At 45.2% G+C, this 25,733-nt stretch overlaps 1 protein-coding gene across 1 annotated transcript in view; it reads right to left on the bottom strand.

The window, feature by feature from the left end:
• The window catches only part of LOC122375559, a 50,482-nt gene that overhangs the window by 5,791 nt on the left and 18,958 nt on the right, over nt 1-25,733 (bottom strand). The gene's annotated exons all lie outside the window — the stretch shown is intronic.

Raw genomic sequence — 25,733 nt, 5'->3', positions numbered from 1 at the left:
TCAATGCGAGGGTACTGAAAGTTTCGTTGCGATCGGCCGCTTTTTACGCGAGTTATTCGCGAAAAACCATGGGGGGGGGGGGTCCATCCGACCCCCCCCTACACATGCGAGGGTTAACATTCGTTTTGAGTTGAGATAGCCAAATTGGTGGCCATGGCCTGCCAATACCGGTTTGGGCACTCACAACATCGAAAAATGTTTTAATTCGGAGATATTCAAACTTGTATAACTTGGAGATATTCAAACTGAAGAATTTCAAACTTGCAGTTTTCGGATTCTAAGGGGCTAATGCATTGGAATGCCCCTTTAGAATTTGTGACGTCAGCGGAGATCTAACGATTTTCAATGTTTTACTAAAACGTTTGATAGCACGCGGCGGTATATGCTGTTTTGCGCGCAACAAGTGCCGCACTTTCAAATAAAGTCGCTAGGAACAGCGGAGATCCCAAAAAGTAAACAAAAGTAAAAGCCTAATATCTAGAAAACCAGTGAATATTTTTCGGTGAAATTTGGTAGATATTCATTTTTGATCTTTCCAAACCAAGTGACATCACTTTTATGCCAATTCATTAACTTTTTTGAAGGTGGGAGGCAGGGCTGCGGAGTCGGAGTCGGAGTCGGTCGGAGTCGACAGTTGTGACCGGAGTCGGAGTCGGAGTCGATATTGGAAACCCCAGCCGGAGTCGGAGTCACCGAAAATCTGTCGACTCCGCAGCCCTGCCAGGTGTGCGGAGTCGGAGTCGGGAGTTGGAGTCGATCGGAGTCGACATTTCTGCCCGGAGTCGGAGTCGGAGTTGGTTTTTGAAAGCCAGAGTCGGAGTCGGAGTCGCCGTAAAGCCATCGACTCCGCAGCCCTGGTGGGAGGGTCCCTTTAAGCCAACCCAGAGATGGTCTCGTTCCAAAGTCGGCTAAAAGCTTCGGTCCAGAAAATAAATTTATCGTTATCATACAGTAAGCAAACTCCGCCAGTGATAAATTTTTAAGACCTCAGTCCTTATTGATTTTTGAACTCATCCTTAAGCCTCGTTTAAAAATCCAATAGTGACCATCTTACCATTAGTTTTGAGTTGAGGCAGCCAAGATGGGGTCCCTGGCTTGCACTTACCGGTTTAAGCACTCAACAACATCGAGAAATGCCTCAAATCGAAAATATATAATTTCAAAGTTGTAGCACTTTGGATTCAGAGAGACTAATGCATTTGAATCCCCATCTGAATGTGTGACGTCAGCGCAGATCTAACGATTTTAAATCTTTTGCTAAAACGTTTTGTAGCACGCGGTGGTATATGCTGCTTTGCGCGAAACAAGTGCCGCACTTCCGGCTGCCAAATTATTGCTTCCAAATAAAGTCGCTAAGAACAGCGGAGATCCCAAAAAGTAAACAAAAGTATAAGTCTACCATCTTTAAAACCGGTGAATATTTTTCAGTGAAATTTGGTAGATATTTGTTTTCGCTTTATCTTAACCAAGCGACATCACTTTCATGGTGCGTCAGAAGTGGAAATAGCCGCACGGCTTTAGTTCTCCAGCATTGTCAATAGATGGCAGTAACGCGATATGGGCGGCGAATCGTGAAATTGACATCAAATTCTCGGTACCTGCTAAGAATTGAATGAATGATCTTGTCATGCAAGAATGAAGTTAATCGGTCCACAACTTTTCTAACAACAGGGGTATAAAGTCAAACACCATGCCAGAGCGGCGGCGCGGCGGCCGGCGGCGGCGTGAGACTGCCGGCGCGGGACGGCGCTGACTTTGCATTGCACTAAAACCTGTCAACTGCTTGAAATAGCTATTAAAGCAAAATTTTCATTCTAGTGATCCAGGGGCAGGATGCATGTATGTTTGTGTGCATACTGTGCAGGCCAAGAAACTGCATTAGCAGATACTCGCTAATATTAGATCCAGCAAAGTCCAAACGCATTCCACGGGATGTGTTTCTGATACATCAACAATATTTATCGTTCGAGGGCGAAAACTAGTGGTGTTAATCGGAACTTGAATCTTCAGAAATCCGATTATGTCCAATGTCCAATTCGGAATTTGGTTGGACAATGACAAGTAATCTTGTTTAACATTCATTAGGGAATAGAAAGCATATATAGCTTCCGATATGATTAACACTTTTGGGCTGGTAACAGTACATTAACAGCAACTTCAATAACAATGTTGAGCGTAAACTACTGCGTAGGTTTCGGACATCTGGACAAATGGCTGGCTTGGACATTTTTGGACCGACAGTCGGCGTAAGTATTGGACATTGGACGGACATTGCACATACATTTTCTGAAACTGACACCACTAGTTTTAACGATACAAGATATTTTTGCACAGCTCTATTCCTTGAATTCTCTATTCTCTTCAACGCCTTATTCCTAGTTAAAGGTAGTGTGCCAGCTTTCCTGGGCCGTATGGAGTTAATGGCCCAGATAAGGAGAACCGGATTTTTAGAACTTATCCATACCTTCAAAACTCATGGAAACGTCTTAAATTCTTCAAATTTTGAGTACCCCAGTGCGAAATTCGCCCCGACGGGTTGTCGGTCGTACCCCAACCACATTTCACACCACTATGAACAATAAATGCACACACTGAAATCGCTATTACCGATATGCTCATCCAATCAAGTTTCGATAAACCCGTTCATCATCAGCTCCTGCGGTTTCGAACACGCCTGTTAGGTGGTGCGGTAGACCGCGCCCAAAGCCAGGGCCCCGGTAACGTGAGGTAGCCGAGTCAGGGCAGCGTGCGCTGATCCAAGCCGGAGCCGCGCGTCCTCCCGGTGTCATGTGATAGCCCGGGGCTGCCCGCGGGGATGCGGTAGACCGCGCCCAAAGCTGCGGCCCCGGCTTGGGTCAGCGCACGCTGCCCCGACTCGGCTACCTCACGTTACCGGGGCCCTGGCTTTGGGCGCGGCTTCTGCTCATACTTTGTGGTGCGGTGGTAGTGCGTCGGGCTGCGCGCTCTGACTTCGGCCAAGAAAAATGCGTCAGCTGATCATTGTCATTTCTGCCACTTGCGTGTGGTGAAATGGGGTCATAATTTATGAGACGGCTTTTTCATATCAATTATTTTACATAAAATCATATTTCAAACCATAAATAATGTTCGACAGCCAAATAAAAGAAACAATACCAATACAGGCTTACAGTTTAAGGCTCGACATTGTGTTGTCTACGATTAGACAGCTGATAACTCATTCCCGTACGTCGTATGGTCGTAACACTATAATGACCTTTGCTTATTGTCACATGTGCGCCGCATTCGCGATTGTTGCCGACGCTTGGCCGACGCCTGTTTGCAGGTGAGCCCACTACAGTTGTTATTCATGTCGAAAAACCGACAAACTTTTAGGCGAAAAAGGCAGTATTCCAGGCCCATTTTTGATTTTTTTTTGCGATATTAGGTAAAAACAGAAGCTTCTTATCCTAGGAAAAATAAAATGGGAAATCTTTCAAAGGTGGCACACTACCTTTAAGCGAATTAGCCCTGGTTGAATAAATAAGGCGATTTCGCCAAAAGGTCGCGGAAAACCGACCGAAAACGACCGCGCTCAACGTTACCCGCGCCCTGGTGGGGTCTTTATAACGCGACGCGGGCTATTTTTTGCCTCCCCCTCATATCTCCGAAACTACTGGACGGATCCGCAAAATTTAAACGGCGTTCGAAAGGCCTGTCAAATTTTTGAAAAGAAACCAAATTTCATTGACCTCGGGGTCACTGATGACGTCACAGGTCAGGTCAAAGATGAAATGTTTCACGGTCCACGGGTCTTCAAGGGAATGCGCTAAAACACCGAGGAAAACGCATTTTGTCGAGAATCAGCGATAGGGCGTCAGTTGCCTAGTACATATGTTGCTATTAGAGGTCACTGACAATACCAGGTCAGGTCAGAGCTCAGGTCACCAAGGGTCAGCACATGAACCCAACTTTACTGAGGTTGTGCGATGCATGTTTTATAGCAAATTTTTCATTTCTAACTCAATGGTGTTGGTTATAAGACCATCAGGTGCGGCTTAGGTCACTTTCTGGTGAAGGTCAGGTGAAGGTCAGGTAAAAAAGGTCAAATCTAAAAGTTGATAGTTTTGCTTAAATTGGGTATCGATTTGATGCAGCTCGTCACGGGGAGTCTAATAATGGTCTTTGTTTTGCGCTTCGGGGTCTAGAATTGCTAAAAATTGAGTTGGAAAAATTGACGTCATCAACTTTGAAGTTTTTTTTTTCGCTATAACTTGGCGAAAAAGGCATCGATCTCAAATTTGGTATGTGGATAGAAGGCGGTAAGGAATATCACATATATTCCGTTTTTTCGAAATTCAAAAAAAGAAAACTTTTTGAGTTTTTCGGCTATTATATTCAAAAAATATATTTTTTTTTATTTTTCGGGGTCAAAATCCAAAAAGTTCCAAAAACCCGAGATAGCAGTTTTGTAGCCCTGTCAATTCTACAGCTTTTAAGTTATCATTTTTCTGTATTTGCAAAGCTATAGGCCTGAGAGCTCTTCCCGCGAAACCCTTTTTTGGGTCGAAAACTGACGTCATGTTCTTGCCAACCTATCATAGCCTTTGGAAACATTTTTGGTCACAATGTGTAAAATTGATGTCCGGGAGGGTACTGTGAGTTTGGTGACGATCGGCGCAGCGGTTCTGGAGATATATCGAAAAGTCCGGAGGGGGGGGGAAACAGCCCCCCCACCAGGGCGCGGGTTAATTTGGGCATATACTCTTAAAAAATCTCGCATTGGGGATAGGGTTTCCCAGGTATTGGCTCCAAAACAACGTATTCGGCTCCTGAATAAGTCAAAGTGATCCGCCTCGTTCCTAGTTAAGCTCTAATTAGATCAAGTGACTCATAAGGAGCAAAAAAGCGACAAAAAGCATGAATTTCCCTATGGCGGCGGGCTGCCGGGTTTCCAGACGGCGCACCGGCTATTTCCACTTTTGACATACCATGTTCATGCCAATTCACTAAGTTTTTTGAAGGTGGCAGAGCCCCTTTAAAGGAAATAGTTCACTTTTATCATGGGGTTTTGAACCGGAGTAGGAGTTTCTTAGCTTGAACTGAGGCTAGCACAAATCAGAAGCTTTTACGGCCCAACGAACCCTAAATCACCCCAAACGAAGAAATTCCATTTCTCGTTCCGTTAAGAGTGCCTTGCAGATGAATGCGTGCCTTGCTGAGGAATGCAGCCACGTCATCGTCAGCCAATCAACATGCTGCTTACAGCCAATGCAGCACGCGTAGGTTTGAACTACGCAATATAATTGGTCAACGCGTAAAAAGCTTCCGCGTCAAATAAGATTACATAGAATATAATTCTTTTTATACTAAGGTATCTAAAATGATCGTTTTTTTATTAAAAAATATATTTAATTTTAATCTGATCATTCTGAGCATAATAAATCAATCATTTATCCATTGCAAAAATATATTTGCAGGAAAGTGAACTATTCCCTTTAAGGACCTCGGTCTTGAAACTTAAGTCACACCGGCGTAGTTCAGCATTATTTATTACCGCAACCCTGCACTTGCGTACGTGAGTTATACTGCTCAGGGACAATCCGGGGTGTCAATCGGCACCCCGGCTTATACAGCGAGATATCTAATATACTCGTAACTACCAGAAAACACTTTGCAGTAGACTACCAAAAATCAGTTCAAACTAGGATATGGTAGCGCTTAGAGAACAGTCGTGACCACATAACATTCATTCCTTAAATTTCCTAAAAAATAGCCTTTTAAAGGCCGATTGGTGGGCAAATACAAGTGACGTCAATTACAGGAAAACGAAATACCGATACCAAACCAAATACCGATCAAAACCGTTGGGAAATGCCGAAACCAAATAAGCTTGTGAGAACGAGGGGAATACCAACTTTTGACCAATTGCTTTGCCTTTTATACATAAGTGGGGGTTTATGATACCAACAAAATACCAAACACATTAGGGTTGAAATACCAAATAGGTATTGGTATTGGTATGCCAAAAAGTTGGCAGAAGAACTAGAAAAGAACTAGAAAATAGGAAAAAGCTTTATCCTGCATGCCGTAGAGGATCGGCTGGGTCTCGTGAAAAAATGGTAAAGGAATTGTCGAGTGAAAATTTATCAGTCTATCATCTGAGACCAAAAGGCGTGAATTTCTTCAAAAGTTGGCTGATATATAGCTCGCAGGAAACATGCCACTCAACATGTACGTGCATAAAGTTGCATTATATTCACATTCAGATTCGCGTGCACATTAGCGGACCCCTCAGATTTGGCTCAAAATTGCACAGCCTATAGATTTTGAGCTCCTGATTGCGAAAATCATGTTTTTATTTCACGCCGTCAAGTAATTCTCAAAATATTCACATTTGTATTACTGCTAACATATTCTGGAACGTAACCCTTATTGGAAAAATCGGACCCCACCAAACTTCTCAAAAACTCCTGAGACGAGGTAAACATAAGCGCTGATCCCAAAAACTAATTTTTACTTAACGCCGTCCTATAGTTTTCTCAGGATGGGCATCTAAAGTTCAAGGTCGTTCAAGGTCAAGTGCCTTTTCTCACCTTTTGGCGCTATTTGACACGTGACAGCTTTATATTTATGATGGACATTCGCACTACCTCCTACAAAAACAATATACCCAAATCCAAGGGGCGTTGCTGTACCAAAATGCAAAAAAGCGTCAAAACCTCTTTCATTCAGCTAACAGTTAAATACAAGGGATAGGTATTCGAATTTGCCACACATAAAGCAAATTTGTCGGACCTGGTCGGACCCCTCCGATTTCGTTCAAAATCTCAGGAATGATGCTCCTTGACCTCCTGAACATGAAAATGATACTCCCTTTGAGCGCTGTCAAGAACTTTTCCAGATATGCGCATCAATGCACATTCAAATTGCATAGGTGTTGCATATGCAGTATGCACGTTCGGCGGACCCCTCCGATTTCGTTCAAAATCTCAGGAATGATGCTCCTTGACCTCCTGAACATGAAAATGATACTCCCTTTGAACGCCGTCAAGAACTTTTCCAGATATGCGCATCCATGCACATTCAAATTGCATAGGTGTTGCATATGCACGCTCGGCGGACCCCTCCGATTTCGTTCAAAATCTCAGTAATGATGCTCCTTGACCTCCTGAACATGAAAATGGCACTCCCTTTGAACGCCGTCAAGAACTTTTCCAGATATACGCATCCATGCACATTCAAATTGCATAGGTGTTGCATATGCACGTTCGGCGGACCCCTCCGATTTCGTTCAAAATCTCAGGAATGATGCTCCTTGACCTCCTGAACATGAAAATGGCACTCCCTTTGAACGCCGTCAAGAACTTTTCCAGATATACGCATCCATGCACATTCAAATTGCATTGGTGATGCATATGCACGTTCGGCGGACCCCTCCGATTCCGTTCAAAATCTCAGGAATGATGCTCCTTGACCTCCTGAACATGAAAATGGCACTCCCTTTGAACGCCGTCAAGAACTTTTCCAGATATACGCATCCATGCACATTCAAATTGCATAGGTGTTGCATATGCACGTTCGGCGGACCCCTCCGATTTCGTTCAAAATCTCAGGAATGATGCTCCTTGACCTCCTGAACATGAAAATAGTACTCCCTTTGAACGCCGTCAAGAACATTTCCAGATATACGCATCCATGCACATTCAAATTGCATAGGTGATGCATATGTATGCACGTTCGGCGGACCCCTCCGATTTCGTTCAAAATCTCAGGAATGATGCTCCTTGATCTCCTGAACATGAAAATGGTACTCCCTTTGAGCGCCGTCAATAACTTTTCCAGATATGCGCATCAATGCACATTCAAATTGCATAGGTGTTGCATATGGACGTTCGGCGGACCCCTCCGATTTCGTTCAAAATCTCAGGAATGATGCTCCTTGACCTCCTGAACATGAAAATGGCACTCCCTTTGAACGCCGTCAAGAACTTTTCCAGATATACGCATCCATGCACATTCAAATTGCATAGGTGTTGCATATGCACGTTCGGCGGACCCCTCCGATTTCGTTCAAAATCTCAGGAATGATGCTCCTTGACCTCCTGAACATGAAAATAGTACTCCCTTTGAACGCCGTCAAGAACTTTTCCAGATATGCGCATCCATGCACATTCAAATTGCATTGGTGATGCATATGCACGTTCGGCGGACCCCTCCGATTTCGTTCAAAATCTCAGGAATGATGCTCCTTGACCTCCTGAACATGAAAATGGCACTCCCTTTGAACGCCGTCAAGAACTTTTCCAGATATACGCATTCATGCACATTCAAATTGCAATTTGAATGTGCTTGGATGCGTATACCTAGAAAAGTTCTTGACGGCGTTCAAAGGGAGTACTATTTTCATGTTCAGGAGGTCAAGGAGCATCATTCCTGAGATTTTGAACGGAATCGGAGGGGTCCGCCGAGCGTGCATATGCAACACCTAGGCAATTTGAATGTGCATGGATGCGTATATCTGGAAAAGTTCTTGACGGCGTTCAAAGGGAGTACCATTTTCATGTTCAGGAGGTCAAGGAGCATCATTCCTGAGATTTTGAACGGAATCGGAGGGGTCCGCCGAGCGTGCATATGCAACACCTAGGCAATTTGAATGTGCATGGATGCGTATATCTGGAAAAGTTCTTGACGGCGTTCAAAGGGAGTACCATTTTCATGTTCAGGAGGTCAAGGAGCATCATTCCTGAGATTTTGAACGAAATCGGAGGGGTCCGCCGAACGTGCGTATGCAACACCTATGCAATTTGAATGTGCATGGATGCGTATATCTGGAAAAGTTCTTGACGGCGTTCAAAGGGAGTACCATTTTCATGTTCAGGAGGTCAAGGAGCATCATTCCTGAGATTTTGAACGAAATCGGAGGGGTCCGCCGAACGTGCATATGCAACACCTAGGCAATTTGAATGTGCATGGATGCGTATATCTGGAAAAGTTCTTGACGGCGTTCAAAGGGAGTACTATTTTCATGTTCAGGAGGTCATGGAGCTTCATTCCTGAGATTTTGAACGAAATCGGAGGGGTCCGCCGAACGTGCATATGCAACACCTAGGCAATTTGAATGTGCATGGATGCGTATATCTGGAAAAGTTCTTGACGGCGTTCAAAGGGAGTACCATTTTCATGTTCAGGAGGTCAAGGAGCATCTGCCTGAGATTTTGAACGAAATCGGAGGGGTCCGCCGAACGTGCATATGCAACACCTATGCAATTTGAATGTGCATGGATGCGCATATCTGGAAAAGTTCTTGACGGCGTTCAAAGGGAGTACCATTTTCATGTTCAGGAGGTCAAGGAGCATCATTCCTGAGATTTTGAACGAAATCGGAGGGGTCCGCCGAACGTGCATATACTACACCTATGCAATTTGAATGTGCATGGATGCGTATATCTGGAAAAGTTCTTGACGGCGTTCAAAGGGAGTACCATTTTCATGTTCAGGAGGTCAAGGAGCATCATCCCTGAGATTTTGAACGATATCGGAGGGGTCCGACCAGGTCCGACAAATTTGCTTTATGTGTGGCAAATTCGAATATCCCTTGTATTTAACTGTTAGCTGAATGAAAGAGGTTTTGACGCTTTTTTTGCATTTTGGTACAGCAACGCCCCTTGGATTTGGGTATATTGTTTTTGTAGTAGGTAGTGCGAATGTCCATCATGAATATAAAGCTGTCACGTGTCAAATAGCGCCAAAAGGTGAGAAAAGGCACTTGACCTTGAACGACCTTGAACTTTAGATGCTCATCCTGAGAAAACTATGGGACGGCGTTAAGTAAAAATTATTTTTTGGGATCAGCGCTTATGTTTACCTCATCTCAGGAGTTTTTGAGAAGTTTGGTGGGGTCCGATTTTTCCAATAAGGGTTACGTTCCAGAATATGTTAGCAGTAATACAAATGTGAATATTTTGAGAACCGCTTGACGGCGTGAAATAAAAACATGATTTTCGCAATCAGGAGCTCAAAATCTATAGGCTGTGCAATTTTGAGCCAAATCTGAGGGGTCCGCGAATGTGCACGCGAATCTGAATGTGAATATAATGCAACTTTATGCACGTTCAACATGTTGAGTGTTGACCCTATGGGCATTGGGCTGGTATGAAAGCGTATATTCGGATGCAGTATGAGCAGAGCATGGGTCCCGAAAAGTTCTTCAGACACTAGAGAAATTCTCGGACACACACGACGGGTACCATATGAATGCGGGCATTTATCTGAGGCGCATCGCGCCATTTCAATTTCGTTGCATTTCGTTGCGTACGATTTGTTGGTGACGGGGCGCGTGGTAGTCCCGGTAAAATTTGAATGGTCCAGGATTTGGTTTGTTTTACCTTCTTCAGACGGGACAGTGGCGGATCCAGGGGGGGGGCTGCGGGGGCTGGCAGCCCCCACCCAAGGAAAACTGGCGCCACTGCGCCGAAGGCGCAGTGGCGCCAATTTTCAATTCGCAACTCATCGGAGTGCCGCATACTAGGGCTAGGATGCAAAAATCAGTCGAATAACGTCGTTTCAGTACGCTCCGCACCGATATTTCCAATCGTGTGGTGTCACTGTACATACTGATCCTGGGCGCCTCTTGTCAGGGCCACTGGGCGCCAATATTTCAGCGCCAATACGATGCGACTATGGCGCCCATCAGGGGCGGATCCAGCCGATCCGTTTGGGGAGGGCAAAAGTTTCCGACCTATCCGACGACCCCTATCCGCCCCCGCACTGGGAGGAAGGTAAGATAAATTTTGGATGGGGATGCAAAATTTTCTCAAGGGGCTCCACTGAAGGTTTTGGACCCCTTTACTTTTTCAAGCTGTCAATCATCGATTTATGAAAACCAAAAGTTAAGGAAACAATCCATACAGGAAGTTATCCAAAAAGTTTGCATATTTCAGTAAACCTAACACAATCACAGCATACCTAAATAAGTGAAATGCAAGAAGTTTTTTTTACTGGGTGACTTTTCTTATGCTAACCACCACCCGCAAGCCTCAAACCACTTTTCTGGATCCGCAGTGGACCTTTGAGAGCCCTACGGGTCCGCTCTTACAGTTACAAGACCGTTAAAAAACCTCTGGAAACTGAATGACTCAATGGAGGCTCCTCCAGAAGCCTTCACGACTTCTCAGATTGAATGAGTCCCCGACCAGGGTCGGTTCCTCAGAAGGTGCTGAAGGGTTTCAGAAAGCAGCGTAGGCTCGAGAGTCTGGAGAGTTCTCAAAGACCGGCATCGGACCCCAAAAGCCTGCATGGAGGCCGTCAAAAACCGGGATAGAGGCCAAAGTACCTTATAAGGAGCTGATGTTTAGCCTAAAGAACCGGTGTGGAGAAAAGGGTAGGAGTCTGAGTGGGGCCTTCAGGGGCAAGCGTTAGGGCCCCAAAAGTATGTGTGAGGCTCTTGGAGGCAGGTAGGTCCCTGGAGCGTGCATGGGGTCCCAAGAGCTCGCGTGTGAGCCCAAAAATTCGGCTTCATGTCGGTGGAACATGCATGGGGATTCTTAGAAGCCGCTTAGACACATATTTGATGGGTCGTGGGTACCAAGATCGATGTAATGGTCCTAAAAGCCGGTGTAGGGCCAAGAAGTTCCGGCGTTGAGACTCTCAGAGGCCGGCGAAGAGGCACCAGGAGCGGATACAGTGTCTCAACAAGCCTACATGGGACCTGACAATCAGTGTGGAAACCCACGAGCCTGCGTAAGCCCTCAGAGACCTTTGTAAGGCCCTCAAAGGTCGTTGTGAAGGGCCTCTGAATCTGAAATCTTCGCGGAACCCCGAGGCCAGCATGTCCCCTGCCTGCGTTAAGGCCCTCCAGAGGCCGTCGTAGGGTTCTTCATAGGCCAGCGTGGGCCCTCGGAGCCTTCGTTACAGGACTCTCAGAGGTCAGCATGACCCCTGCTGTCTGCCTGCGTTGAGGCCAGATCAGAGGCCGTCGTGGGGCCCTCAGACGCCAGCGTGAGCATTTGAAGCTTGCATTGGGTCCTAGAGGTCGTTGTGAGGGCCCATAGATGATTGAGGTCGTCGTGAGGGCCCTCAGGGACCGTCTCGGGCGGAATCACTGTGGAAATCGTTGTGAGGGCCCTAAGAAGCCTTCAAGAGGACCATCAGAGGTCATCATGAAGATCCTTGGCCATCATGACGGTCTTCATAGGCCCTGGGCCCTCAGGTATCTTTGCAAGGCCCTCAGAGGCTGTGGTAAGGACATCAGAGTCCATCGTTAGGGCGATCAAGAGACCGTCACAGGTTCCTCAGATGCCAGCATAACCCCTGCAGCCTGGTTGTGTTGGGGCCCCCAGAGGCCGTCGTGGGCCGTCTAAAGCCCGATGGGCACTCAGACCTGAGATGGGTCTAGGACCGTGTCACGAGGGCCCTCAGAGACCGCCGTGGGGGCCCTCAGAGGCAGCGTAACCCCTGGAGTCTCCGTGGGGTCCTCAGATGCCGTCATGGGGCACCAAACGCGGTTCGGGACACTCCTAGCCGGTGAGGGCCCCAAAGACCAGCATAGGGCGCTCCTGACCAACAACTGGACGTCTGATGATCGGTGATCCCACATGATCGTTCGTTTCCTGATCACTGGTTTTTAGGATAAAATGTATTTGGTGGTGTGACAGGCCTCTTATACGGCTTTTGGAGGGTGCAAAAAGCTATGTTTGCACTCCAATGTTTTCCATGGGTCTGGAGCTGAAACCCCTGCACCCTCTATCCGGATTTCCGCTGCCCTTGAGCACCGAGATGACCAAACGACTTTACAACGCCACACTATCTACATACAATCAGTTCAGGGAGTTCGATCTATAAACAGCATTCTGGCATAAATCATCAGCAGCGAGCGTCCAGCTCCTTCCTTCGGAATGGCCGTCACCGAAAGTCCTGCTTTTCGTCCAGATAGTCCTCGACGCCGCATTCAATTTTATCATCTCTATATGCTTTGGGAGGGGCAAAAGGACAGTCTTGCCCACATGATTTAGCTTTGGGGAGGGCAAATGCCCATTTTGCCCTCCCCTGGATCCGCCACTGGCGCCCATCCGGGGCGTGGCGCCCAATTATGACCTGCAGCCCCTCCCCAGTGAAAATCCTGGATCCGCCACTGAGACGGGATGCTTTCAAAGGTAAGTTGTACTTTATCTGTAATGCTTTACAGTGTCGTAGAACAGCTACATTTATTGTGCATTTTCTGTTTTATTGTTTTTGCCGTATCTACTTTGTTTCTTTATTTGTTTCTGTTACGTATCTACTCCACGCCTAAGAGTAAAAAATCCCTTGTACGGTCTCTTCCCACGAAGACCGTAAATGAGGTGTTTGGGAAAAGTTGCACCTCTATGTAATATGTGGGTTCGATATACTGTGTGACGTTCCAAGAACTATTTGGGAAAAGTTGCACCTCCGGAGAGACGGACGGACGGACGGAGAGACGGATGGACGGACGAAGAGACGGATGGACGGACGAAGAGACTGATGACGGACGGACGGAGAGAGTGACTGATGGACGGACGGATGGAGAAACGGACGGACGGATGGACGGACTGAGAGATGGAAGGGCGGACGGACGGACGGACGGACAGACGGAAGGGCGGGCGAACGGACGGAGAGACGGACAAAGAGATGGACAGACGGACGAGAGAGAGAGAGAGAGAGAGAGAGAGAGAGAGAGAGAGAGAGAGAGAGAGAGAGAGAGAGAGAGAGAGAGAGAGAGAGAGAGAGAGAGAGAGAGAGAGAGAGAGAGAGAGAGAGAGAAAGAGAGAGAGAGAGAGAGAGAGAGAGAGAAGGGTGGTGAGAGAAAGGAGGATAAGATGAAGGAAAAGACTTAAAGATATGGATATTACTTGTCAGAGACTCGGGGAGGACGGGAAGGAGACTGATACCTAAAGAGAGGAAAGATGAGTGAGCAAGGGGTTTGGGAGATAGGTAAGGTAAAGGAGACAGGGGAAAATGAGATTTTATTGCTCCGGTCCCAATAACACTTCCCAAAATAAAATATAATTGGTCGTAATTATCGAATAAGAATCGGAAATTGTCAATTGAACGTCTGATTTGCTTACATCGATCCGCCCTATACCCTGTTTGACATGTTTGCACCAAAGCCAACTTGCAGGCTATACATCGAGCCAGTGGTATATACTATACAATAAATACATCTCTCCCGGTGGTATACCTGCATAGAGCCGAGACCTCCGGCTGTATTTTCCCACGATCAGCCGGATTGCAAAGCCGTGTATTTTTCGTCCGTTGCAGGCGGCCGGCGCAATCTCCGTGAAAGAAGCGCTCCAGTGACAAAAGCACGAGCAGATCGCCTAAATGCCGGTGGCCGCGAGAATTTCTCTAGTTTCTGAAGAATTTTTCGGGACCCATGCTCTACTCATACTGCATCCGAATATACGCGGTATGAAATGTACGACGTGGAGCAGCAGTGCTACCAACTTACTTCGGCGGGGGCCGGGTATAATACACCATCATCCCGTGGGCCGTTCTGCCGGTGAGATTTGAACCCGTGATCTCAACAAGTAGTTTGCAGATGGGTTAAACGCGCGGTGACATCTTGCCAATTAGAGATGTCAATCGGATACCGACTTTTTGGTAAACCGATACCAAATCGATACCAACTTGGTATTTGGTATTTCAAACCTGATGTTTTTGATATTGTGTTGGTATTAATATGTGTATATGTTGCGGGCCAAGTGCGAAGGCTAGTCCATTCGCGAATGGCCTACAGGGTGTCCCAGAATTACCCGGACATTTATTTTCTGGCTAAAAGTACGATTGCGCTCGATTCTAATGATATACAAGCATCATACTTTTATAAGATATCCCGTAGCTATAAAGCTTGGGGACTGTGTGCTTTTGGTGACCGGTATCGACTCGAGTCAAGTATTATCCAGAGTCAAGTAAGAGTAGTCCTTTTCTGTTTTCAGCTTAAGCCACTAATAGGCAACCATGGTGAATCAACTCCCGTTTTCAACTTTGTAAACGGACTTTCGGCATGGTTTTTGCTGGAGAGCTTCAGCAGCTCATCTGCAAGCAGTTAGAATTGAGCAAAGCGCAATTATATCAGCTAACGAAGCCAGAGAGAGCAAGAGATAAACCTGATTGACAAGCTTGGGCTCGGCCAAAAAGGGTCATGCACCAGTTGTCAAACGGGTGGTTGCTTGTCATGGACAACAAACGTCACTGATCTAGCTAAAAACTAGCTAAACGATAGATCAGGATTATCTAAAGAACATCAGTCTACTTTCCACCACTATCTTCGCAAAATTTTGGAATTTGGGGTCCCTCGCCTGAAAAATATGCGAAAACTACGGGAAAAGCAGCGAAAATCATTACAATTCATCCCAAAAATATAACATATACAACAAAAAATTATATTGAAGCACACTTTGTGGTCTAACGAAGGTATTCTGTCATTTGAACCGCCCGAAAAGGCGTGTGTGAACGTCAGATGGCTACAACGCCCCAACAGCAGAGACGGCCAGGCACCCGTCGAAAATCAAATTGTGAGACATTTTGAGCCACCGTCCACTCATTCGGCTTGATATGATGGCCCAACGACAGCCGTTAGCACAGAGTACTACTGCGGTAATATTCTACCAGTAAAAAAACTGGATGTCGTGAACCAAATGGCCATGAACGGGTTTGTTTTGGAAACCAAATCTGTTGGAAGCCAAAGGTCCCGCCATGTTCAGACATGGAGCTTCTCCACTTCGGATGTAAAAAACGCGGCAAAAGTGGTGTAGGCAGCAATTTTTGTTTTGGGGGATAATGCCTTATGACCTGGGAACACTGTGATGTTAAGTTTATCTTATATGATCGTATTATCCTCCGGCAACAGGTCAAAGAAAACTGGCCTTCACCCAGTTTCGGGAGAGCCGTAAAACAACTGAGACCAGCAATGGCTGGCATTTTCAATCATTGTCGGCTGATCTTGTAACAAGCGTATCTATTACATGTCAGTAGGTGGAACTATGGTCATGAGTACCCAAATATAGGAACGTTCCCATTTTTGGGAACGGAGTTCCCAAATATGGGAACGGGCGTTCCCATTTATGAGAACGGAAGGTAATTTTTCGGCCGTTCGCCCACTAAAACTCATTAGTGCATCACGTCTCAAAAAAGTGCACGCTAATTTAAGTATCTACTAAGTCTCTATAAAATTATCTTTAATCTGACCGTTGAACAAGGAAATTGACCGTCGAATGATATTTTTAATTATTTTTTGAAATCACGGAATGGTGAAAACATCGCTTATACTACATTTAACATGCAATTTAAAGGAAAATGAAGCGTTTTTTACATTTAGAGGTCAAGTATAATAATTTTCGCCTGGTTATGAAGTTTCATACTAGCGACACCAGATGCTGACATATGCAAGCGAACACGCGGACAGTCCCGAGGCAATATTGTTGACTTTTGGTGTCGGGGCGCACGACCGCGTGGAACGTCAGTGATTTTACCGAACTACTGTTGTAAACTCAGTTTCAGTGGTTTAAAGTTATTCAGCTGTATTTCATCAGCCCGGAAAGACATATTTTATTTGGATGCTAGCTATTTAGCGTTGTTTTATAAGGAGCGTCATGAGCGTGGTTTTTGTCTTCCGTGTTTCTATGCATGATCGTTTTGGGGAAATTTCTCTTATATAGGTCGCTCTGTGTGGCTTATTTATAATTTTTATGCTGATTTCGATCATTCCTCGTGCCCATCCTACCAGGCCTTTTGCCACTTACACTCATTAAGCAAGGAAAAAACTAGATTTTCATTGGGATTAGGTGTTTTGAGGGTGTAACATATTCAGCGTTCCCATTTTTGGATACTTCCTTGTGCTCGTCAACTATCGGTGATAAACAGACGGGTGCTTGACATGTCTCCACCCTCGGCGCGGACGGTGGGCATGTTTATTAATCCCACCCAGAAATGACAAACAAGGCCTCTGATTGGCCAGTTTTGGCTGACAGACGCAGAATATTTGTCAGCAATAGAATACTATGCTTTAGCACGTTTTCAATAATGACGCATCCGTTACATTTACAGGTTAGGGCAACTAAAATATTGTAATGGATCTAACATGTTAAATATAACATTTTTGGAAGCCCGTACAGATTGTTTCTAGTGAGTTAGGTGTCACAAAGTATTAAAAGAAATGATTGTTATCTGTTAAATAAAGAACAAAAGCTTTTAGCTACTAACATCCACCTGACAGTCTCCAGAATCCCTGCGTACGGGGACACCGCAGTCTCTGTTTCTTATGCTATCGCAATGGGGAAAAATTGAAATTTTAAATGAGTCAGTATCGTGTTAAGAAGTACTGATGCTTTCAAAACTAAATGCCTTTCAATTCAAATTCCAGAATATCCTTTCGCGGAAATAGCCCTTCTCAGCCTGTCTCTAACGCTACAAGTCTGAACAGTGAGCGTCTCATGCGTTGCTCACGTATCGCGATAAAACGGACGGTGTCATATAATCAAATGAACTTTTCTTATGCATAGAGCATTTGAAACCTCACACCAAACGCCTCCCTTCCTTGTTTTCCACTGCTGCCTTTCACATACCTTACCTAGTACCTACCCAATGACCGTTCCAGCTCGACGTTCCTTATCGACTGCCTCACATTCAACGGCCATATCCCACCTACGCTGAAAACCAATCGGAGGCACTTTCAATCGTCCCTTGAATAAAATTGCTACCTACACGCATTTAGAGGAGAACGAGGCCCAGAAAAGGCGTGCATAAAACGATCGGTTTCGGCCCCCATGGAATTAGCCAGGAGGTAAAATCATATTGATTGAAGAACATTTTCGAGGACATGATATCTATCAGATATTATTTTGCAAAGGTATTGTGAACATAACGTCCGCGTATCGCAGCTCTGAATCTGCTGGTGTCAGTCCCATGCAGCAGCCACCGGACCACTGCCCCGCCGCCTGCCGTTCGCTGATCATACAGGCCGGCTGTCCCAGTGTCTCATCAAACGATCACAGCTGACTCATTTATAAAATGCCGAACAAAAACAGACACCCAATATTATAGATCACGCCAGCTCTTTCAGTCATGCGCGTGGAGATGTATCGGTAGTTTTCCTATCATAGATCACACTGAACAGAGGAAAAGCGTACACACGCAGCAATAAATAATGCATTATCAAGTACACCGATCGATGCATCGTGGAATACACCGAAAAAAATGCATCACTGCTTTAACGTTCCCCAGGTGGGTGGGCCGTGGGGGCGTTTTTGGCCACACCTGACAATTTTGTGCTTGCATAGATAAAACGACACGAAACTTAGTATAGCTTATGTATAATGCATCGATTCGCATCAATTGTGAAAAAGTAACCCCATGTCACCTAAGGTCAGGTCAGGTCACCATGAAGTAGAAGTTTGAAACTCGAGCTATTGCATGAGAGAATCAGTACCAACATCTTGAATATCTTCAATTTTGATATCGGTGGTGACCTAGGGTCAGGTCAACTTTGCGACGTCTCCAGTTTCAGTCAGTATGAGGAACTCGAAATGTTCTGCTTTTGAAACAAAAGCACTCAAACATCGGGATCTAGGTATCGTATGCTCCTGAGGTCATCTCAGGTCATGTAACGCCTCCCAACAGTTTATTTTTGTACATCGATTTTAGATGGAACGTGGCCAGAGCGCTAAAAGCATCATAATCATAGGCGGCGGAACAGGCCGAGGGCACCGGGGCACCGTGCCCCCTTTGATTTTGGCATTTTAACATTAGCCCTATGGACGTTGCATGGAAAGAATGAGACCAAAAGTCGGCAATGCCCCCTTAATTGAAGGTGTTCCGCCGCTACTGATGTTAATCTCAATTTCAATGTAACGAATCAATGACATGCAAAATGGCATTTTCTGCGACATTGACGTGAGGTCAAATTTATTAAGCTGACCTTGTTAGGCCAAGAAGACGAGAGAAACGCAGTGCCGGTAAAATCAACGTAATAAAAGGTTGGTATCAGTTTAAATTTTTTTTTAAGAAAAGTCGACTTCCGAAGCAAGCCGATTGTTCAGTTTTTGCCCTTTGGAGGCTTAACTCTAGTTGACCTTAGCTCAAAACTGAGAACCTGAAAGATTTTCGAAAGAGCTATCGAATTCGCTTTTCCGCGGCGCTGTAGCTTCTTTGGTTCCCGAATTATGAACCAATTTGTGAAGTTGTCAAAATCGGGGGCCAAAATTCGTCATCATTTTACTTTTGGTGACCTCCAGTGACCTCAGCGATGACCTGATCAAAAATGACTTGTATGATTCTGAAGAAAAATAGCGATCTATAGATTGATTTTACTGCGTCTTTCCAGCTTTGCTACATTCCAAGATAACCTGGTGTGGCCGAATACACCTCCCCCCCCCCAACAAGTTGGCTGAGGGCCACCCGGGCGCGGGTTAATAACATGGCGCAACAGGTTTTGTTATCAACTTGTCCTTTTCACACATAGACGACACTAGATATCACAGCCAACGCCTATCACCAAACTGGTGGTGGGCTTTGGCCAGCGATCGCCGATCGGGGCCAACGCGGGCTCTTACTCGTCCACAATCAGCAAGAATGATGAACTACAGCTGCTCCAGACCGGCCACTTCAATCCAGCGTGTAATCTTCAGTCCACATCAGAACCACTAGTGAAACTCTACTGAGTGGGCCAACTGCACTGAATCTTTGACCTCTTTTGCAGCTCTGGCTTTTCAGAATTTGAACAGCCTTCTCTTTCCCACCCTTCTGTGCTGACGAATGATGATCCTTTGGAAACCTGGAAAAGGACAGTACAGACTCAGGGAGATGAAACTGTTTTGCTATGGGTCTGTTCCAGTCGCACTTCCTAACACATCTAAACTCCTCAAAGAGCAAGATAGAGGAGGTTGGAGCAGGGCCCTTCCTGGCTTTGTAGGGGCGAAAGCTGCCACTGGAACAGGGAAGCAATCTTGGAGGAGTTAAGAGGTGTTAGGAAGTGCGACTGGAACAGACCCTATGACAATGTCTGTGCATAGAGCAAGCAGATGGTAGAAGTGGTCAATTGGTGAGTGGAACAAATGCAAATGTCAGGAAAGCAGTCATATTTTGTGATAGACATGATGCAGATGTTGGCCAAGCTGACAAGGCAGATATAATTATCAGCTTGCTATACTAGTATATAACTCATCATATTTTTATGTTTAACAGAGGGAATATAATGTAAAAAAAGTCTTAGCCAGATGAAAGTAGATAATATAAGTTCTATAGAAAAATGTTTATGTAAGTAATGTAGGATTTGTGGTTTTTAGAGGCTAAGTAAATGTGTTCCCTGTTCAACAATTCTTCAGCATTCAGACATTGATGTCAATGTACAATGTACATGCATCAACATACCTGTTGTGGAATGATTCTGGGCTGCTTTCCTGAACAGTTGATGGCCACCACTGGAATCTTAAAAACACAGCTAATTTTTTTCCATTTTGTTAACTATGACTGAGGATCTTCTGTGCTGAAAGAGAGATAGACAATAGACATCAGCTGATAGACATTGTACAATGTACAACTCATTTGTGAAACAAGATCAATTCCATTTAGGGGTAGGTCGTAGGATAATGGTGACATGAATGAATTTCAGTTTTCACTTTTCACCAGTCCAGGTATGTACCTGGTGACAAAATGAAATATTGTAGGAGGTATCAATGATAATGTTTCTGGTAGAAAATGCAGGCATTTTAGAATACAGTTGAAGCTTTAGATGGAGGATTTTTGGAAAATATTTGCCACAAATAACATTGGAATCTCAGAAACAAAAATCAAATCTTACTTGATGTCAAAAACAAATCAAACTAGCTTTTATAAAATGTATGCACTCATGTAATCTTAACATGTAAAATGTCAGCTAAAACTTGTTTTACACTAAACCTGCTAAGCCAAGAAAAAAAGATAAATATGAGAAGCCCAAAACAAGTTATTGAAAATATGAACACAGGTAACGTTACAACAAAACTGAGTCAAAACACTCAAAACTAAGTGTTTCAATGAACGCAAGATTAATGTGTGTCACAGAAGCAGCTGTCCACTGTAAAGCAGAGTGGGCACAGCATGGTGAAAGCAGGAAGTGGTGCACAAAACTGAATTAAGAAGAGTGCCCAACTAACTGTATCTACATCCCTTTACATGTAGGTACTTACAAAATTTGAGCACAATCAGCCAAAACTTATCTGTGAAGGAGGCCATGCCCACTCGCACATGAGAGGTGTGCAAAAACATGCCTGTAATACCTTATGCCTAGATACATAAAGATGAAAATGTGTTGTGTCTGTGTGCCTGGTTAGTGGCATGACGTGACATGACTATTATCAATACCTGACGTACAATTATCATGATATTATCATTATTGCAATTGTAATAAAAAATGATCAACTGAACTTTTCTTCTCACTTTATATAGCCAAAATACCTGAGATTTTTTAATATCAAGTTTGCGTACTCCAAAATCGTAACTTCTGCTTCCTCCAGTACTTTATAAGTTTGCGCAAGACTATTATCCATTATATGTAGGGACGATCATGACCACTTGACTAAAAAATGGTTCACTTGGTTCTTACAAGCCTGTTAACTCACTACACAAGGGGAGGGGGCACTGCAAAAGGATGTGGAAATCGCCACATTTGTCTCATGATGTTTGATGCATAATAATCGGTATCAAAATATCGTCGTATTAGTATGCAAGGTCACCAAAGAATGAGCCAACGTTATTTATCAAATATCAAAGCAAATTGGCAATATCTAGCACAACGAAACACATAATTCAACACCTAACGATGCCTGCCGGGTCCCCAATAGCACCATGGCGACCGCTCAAGTCCAACTGGCCGGCAACTGGCCAATCAGGGAGCTTGTTTGTCATTTCTGGGTGGGATTAAAAAACATGCGGACGGTGGATATAGGTATGGAAGACCTTGTTGAGCATCGCCGAGCGTTGCGAGTTACGTAATCCTGCAGAGGGGGGCGTGCCCCCTGCGGGATCGACGGGAATAAGAACGCAGAAGACCCGGCGAAACATGCGACGGTCTTGCCGGAAAGGTCATCTGATGATTGTTGCGTTAACAATAATTTACGGCGTTGGACGTGATGCTTGTTAACCCGGCGGCCGCTGGGCCTCCGCGCCACCCGCCGGCCGCTGGGGGGGGGGGCATATAGTTGCCCCCCCTTTACTTCTGCGACGATATCGTCGCAACGCGAAGAGATAGAGAAGCGAAACTTTGCACACATCTTCCTGAATACCTAGCCGAGGTTGTGTCTAAATTTGGTGTCGATCCCATTTGAAATGACGTCACAGTGACGTCATAAGTGAAATTATAGATTTGCGGCTCTCATATTCCTCACGATACATCAGATATATGGGACCGAATATAAAGGGCCGATTATTGGTCAGGAATTAGATGGAAGTGTAGTTAGATGTTTTAGGATGACAGCAGGTGCTGTCTAGTTCATTTACAGTTGAGTTTCATGCTCAGCGTCATCAGAAACGGTCCATATCGAAAAACGACAAAACTTTATGACGTCACTGTGACGTCATCTTAGGTGCTACAACCACCAAACTTTCCTCAAACATTGCCTAGGTATTCATTTGAAGCTATGCCAAGTTTCACGTTCGTAGCTCATCAGGTTTCGGAGATATTTCACAAAACGTAAAGGGGGGGCAACTTTATGCCCCCCCCCAGCGGCTCGTGGGTTAATGAAAAGAGCCCCTGAAAGGCGTCGGTGAAATCGTTCCCAATTTTGGGTACGCCGTTCCCATAATAAGGAACGCTTGCAGCGCCAGTGTACGAGAGCGTTCCCAAATTTGGGCTCGCGGCCCGGATGATGGACTACTTTAGAAATAGGGGAATGATTTGAAACTACGATGGGCCTTACAATATCAAACTCTTTCCCAACAATATTGAGGCGAATATCAGGCGGTTCACGATCGTTTTATATTTTTTGGACGTCATTTAACGGTTCTTTTTCTTGTTTTAAATAATGCCTACATGGCGTTCCCATATTTGGGTTTATCGTTCCCAAACATGGGAACGAAAATGCGTTCCCGAAAATGGGTACGCTTGACCATAGTTCCGCCTACTGATGTGCTATGTCACAGCCACCCTAGGTGACTATATAGGACGATAAAAAGAAAAAAGCGCAATCATGTTTGCCTTATTTTATACGCTAATTAACAATGTCCGGGTAATTCTGGGACACCCTGTAGTCCAAAGTGCGATAACGCACTTGGACTAGGCCGTTTGCGAATGGACTAGTCCATGTGCGTTATTGCAGTTGGCCTAGGCCGTTTGCGAATGGACGGGCGTTTATGCTCCCAGTCCAAGTGCGAAGTCAGGCCAAGTGCGAAATATCCAGCAAGAGGTCATCTGGAGTCAGCATTTTCACATAATGTGCGCAGAATATGGGAGAAAGGGTATACAAAATTTGGCTTTGCTGCGCGCCACCGTTTTCTCGTGATCTGTGAAAAACCACAGGGGGGTTGAAAGCAACCCCCCTGCAGTGCGCGTATTGTTAAATGCAATGCAACACAACAGTTTTTCGAACACTCACCGCACCGCACTCACCACACACAAGCCGCACCGTCCCGGTACACCACACCAGAACAGAATGAATCGAGCGCCACAAACTCGACCAAGGTCAGGTCGGGTCATCAGCGGGGAGCCCGGAGCACGGTACTAATGGTCTCCGCACACCACGCGACTCTCCGCTGTTCGAAGGTCACGGGGATATTTGACCCAAGATACCTATAAGAAACAGGTAGGTCGGATGTTTTTAGTAAAGCCCCCGTGACGTCATTATCATTTTTTATGTGGAGAATTCTGCCTACAAATAAAATATCCCACATACCAAAATTCGTATTATGTAATGAAAAATTACAATCTTTCAATTTCATCACGAAAACTATATAATTTATTTTGAAAAATAAAACCCTTCAAGCGTTTGTCCCAACCCCCGCTACACCATTAGTCACGTGACTACGGTGGTAAACTTTGCTTTTTGCAGTGTTGTGACCTAAACGGAAGTAATAAATGTTGAAGATGTATTATTTATGTTGTTTGAAGCAGCAATCGTGTAACTAGATTTTGAATTTTTTTATAAACTGCTGTAAAGAGGTCACGTGATGCTACCAGATTATGTACACGACAGCATCTTCTTGAACTTCGATTTCGAGTACTTGTACCTTCTTTGAGGCCTAATAATGGACGTTTTCAGATATAAAATGAAACACTGAATCTAATGACGCCAACATTTAATCCTTGTTGCACTTCCAGACTGAGATATCATGGCATGAACTTTGGTCAATTTGTGTGTAAAGCCTATGGTGAAGGGAAAACTTCACGCCCAGCTGACGTCACAGACCTCGGCTACCAAATCGTGTCCGGTGGGGGTCGATTTGACCTCCCCCAGATCCAGATCGGTGGCCGAAGCCTGGCCAGCGGCAACACGTTGCTATAATTTCCGCGTTGTGCAGGGTTCAGCGGAAAGTCGCATCCCGAATGGACCAGGTGTGTGGAGACCTTAACCCAGAGTTGCGCCAGCTCGCAGATCTGCTCCGGAGAACAAACTAAACATATAGACGCAGTGGCGTCGCCACGGAATTTCGACTAGGGGATCTGGTCGGACGGTCAGTCAAAGTAATCCCCACCAAATACTGAAAACTCCTCGGATTTAGACAATTTTATTTTGAGAATGCACCAAAATCGTTTTTAAAATATTTTACTTTATTGATCTATTTTCGTGGCCAAGAGTGTGTGTGTGTGTGGGGGGGGAGGGGAGGGGGGGGGGGGCGTCGGACCGGCATATTTTCAAGAATGTGTGTGTGTGGGGGGGGGGGGGGTCCGGACCCCTCCGACCCCCCCCGTCGGCGACGCCCCTGCATCGACCAGCGGTCCCCCATTCATTCGGAATCGTACCCCAATCCGAGGATCCATGCTTCCGGCGGCTAAGTGCAACGCCACAAACCCGTCCGTTCGCAAACGGCCGGCCATTCGCAAACGGACTAGTCCGTTTGCAAACGGACCGCCATTCGCAAACGGCCTAGTCCATTCGCGAATGGACTAGTCCGTTCGCAAACGGACTAGCCTTCGCACTTGGCCCGTAACATATACATACGGATATGTAACGGAAAGTCGCCCTTAAGGATTACGCTTACATCTTTTGCTTATAAGGTCGAGGGTTGGAAATTGGGAGCGGGCTCGGCTATTTTCGTCGATCACGGATATGGCTTCATCAGATGATGAGGAGCATGCTGATAAGCGTTTTATGTGTCATACCAGCACACAAGTATTTTTAATCATTTTTCAGAAATAGCCGTTCTGCCGTATCTTTCAGTGCAAGGTGCCGTCGGTCATCCCCGACGCTACGTCACGCCGGGGATTGACAGATTTTCCTACTAGACTTCGACGCCCCCTGGTAGGTACTATCACATATATTTTGTTTTTTTTAATTCTTTTTTGCTAATCTATCAAAAAATGTCTTTTTGTTTTTGGGGGTCTAATCTCAAAAACTTCAAAAATCCGAGATAGCAGTATTGTAGCCGTCAATTCTACACCTTTTGTCTTGATCATTTTTCTGTATCTTCAAAGCTGTAGGCCTGACAGCTCTTCTCGCGAAGGTCTTTTTTCGGTCGGAAATGGCGGAACATGACGTCATTCTGAAGTCATTTGTGGCCAACCTATCATAGCCTCTGGAAAAATTTATGGTCACAATTTGTGAAATTGATCGGAGGGGTCCTGAAAG

This window comes from Amphibalanus amphitrite, unplaced genomic scaffold (genome assembly GCF_019059575.1).
Source record: "Amphibalanus amphitrite isolate SeventyFive unplaced genomic scaffold, NRLGWU_Aamphi_draft 001869F_arrow, whole genome shotgun sequence".
NCBI lineage: Eukaryota > Metazoa > Arthropoda > Thecostraca > Balanomorpha > Balanidae > Amphibalanus > Amphibalanus amphitrite.
This window is presented reverse-complemented; position numbering and strand designations above follow the sequence as displayed.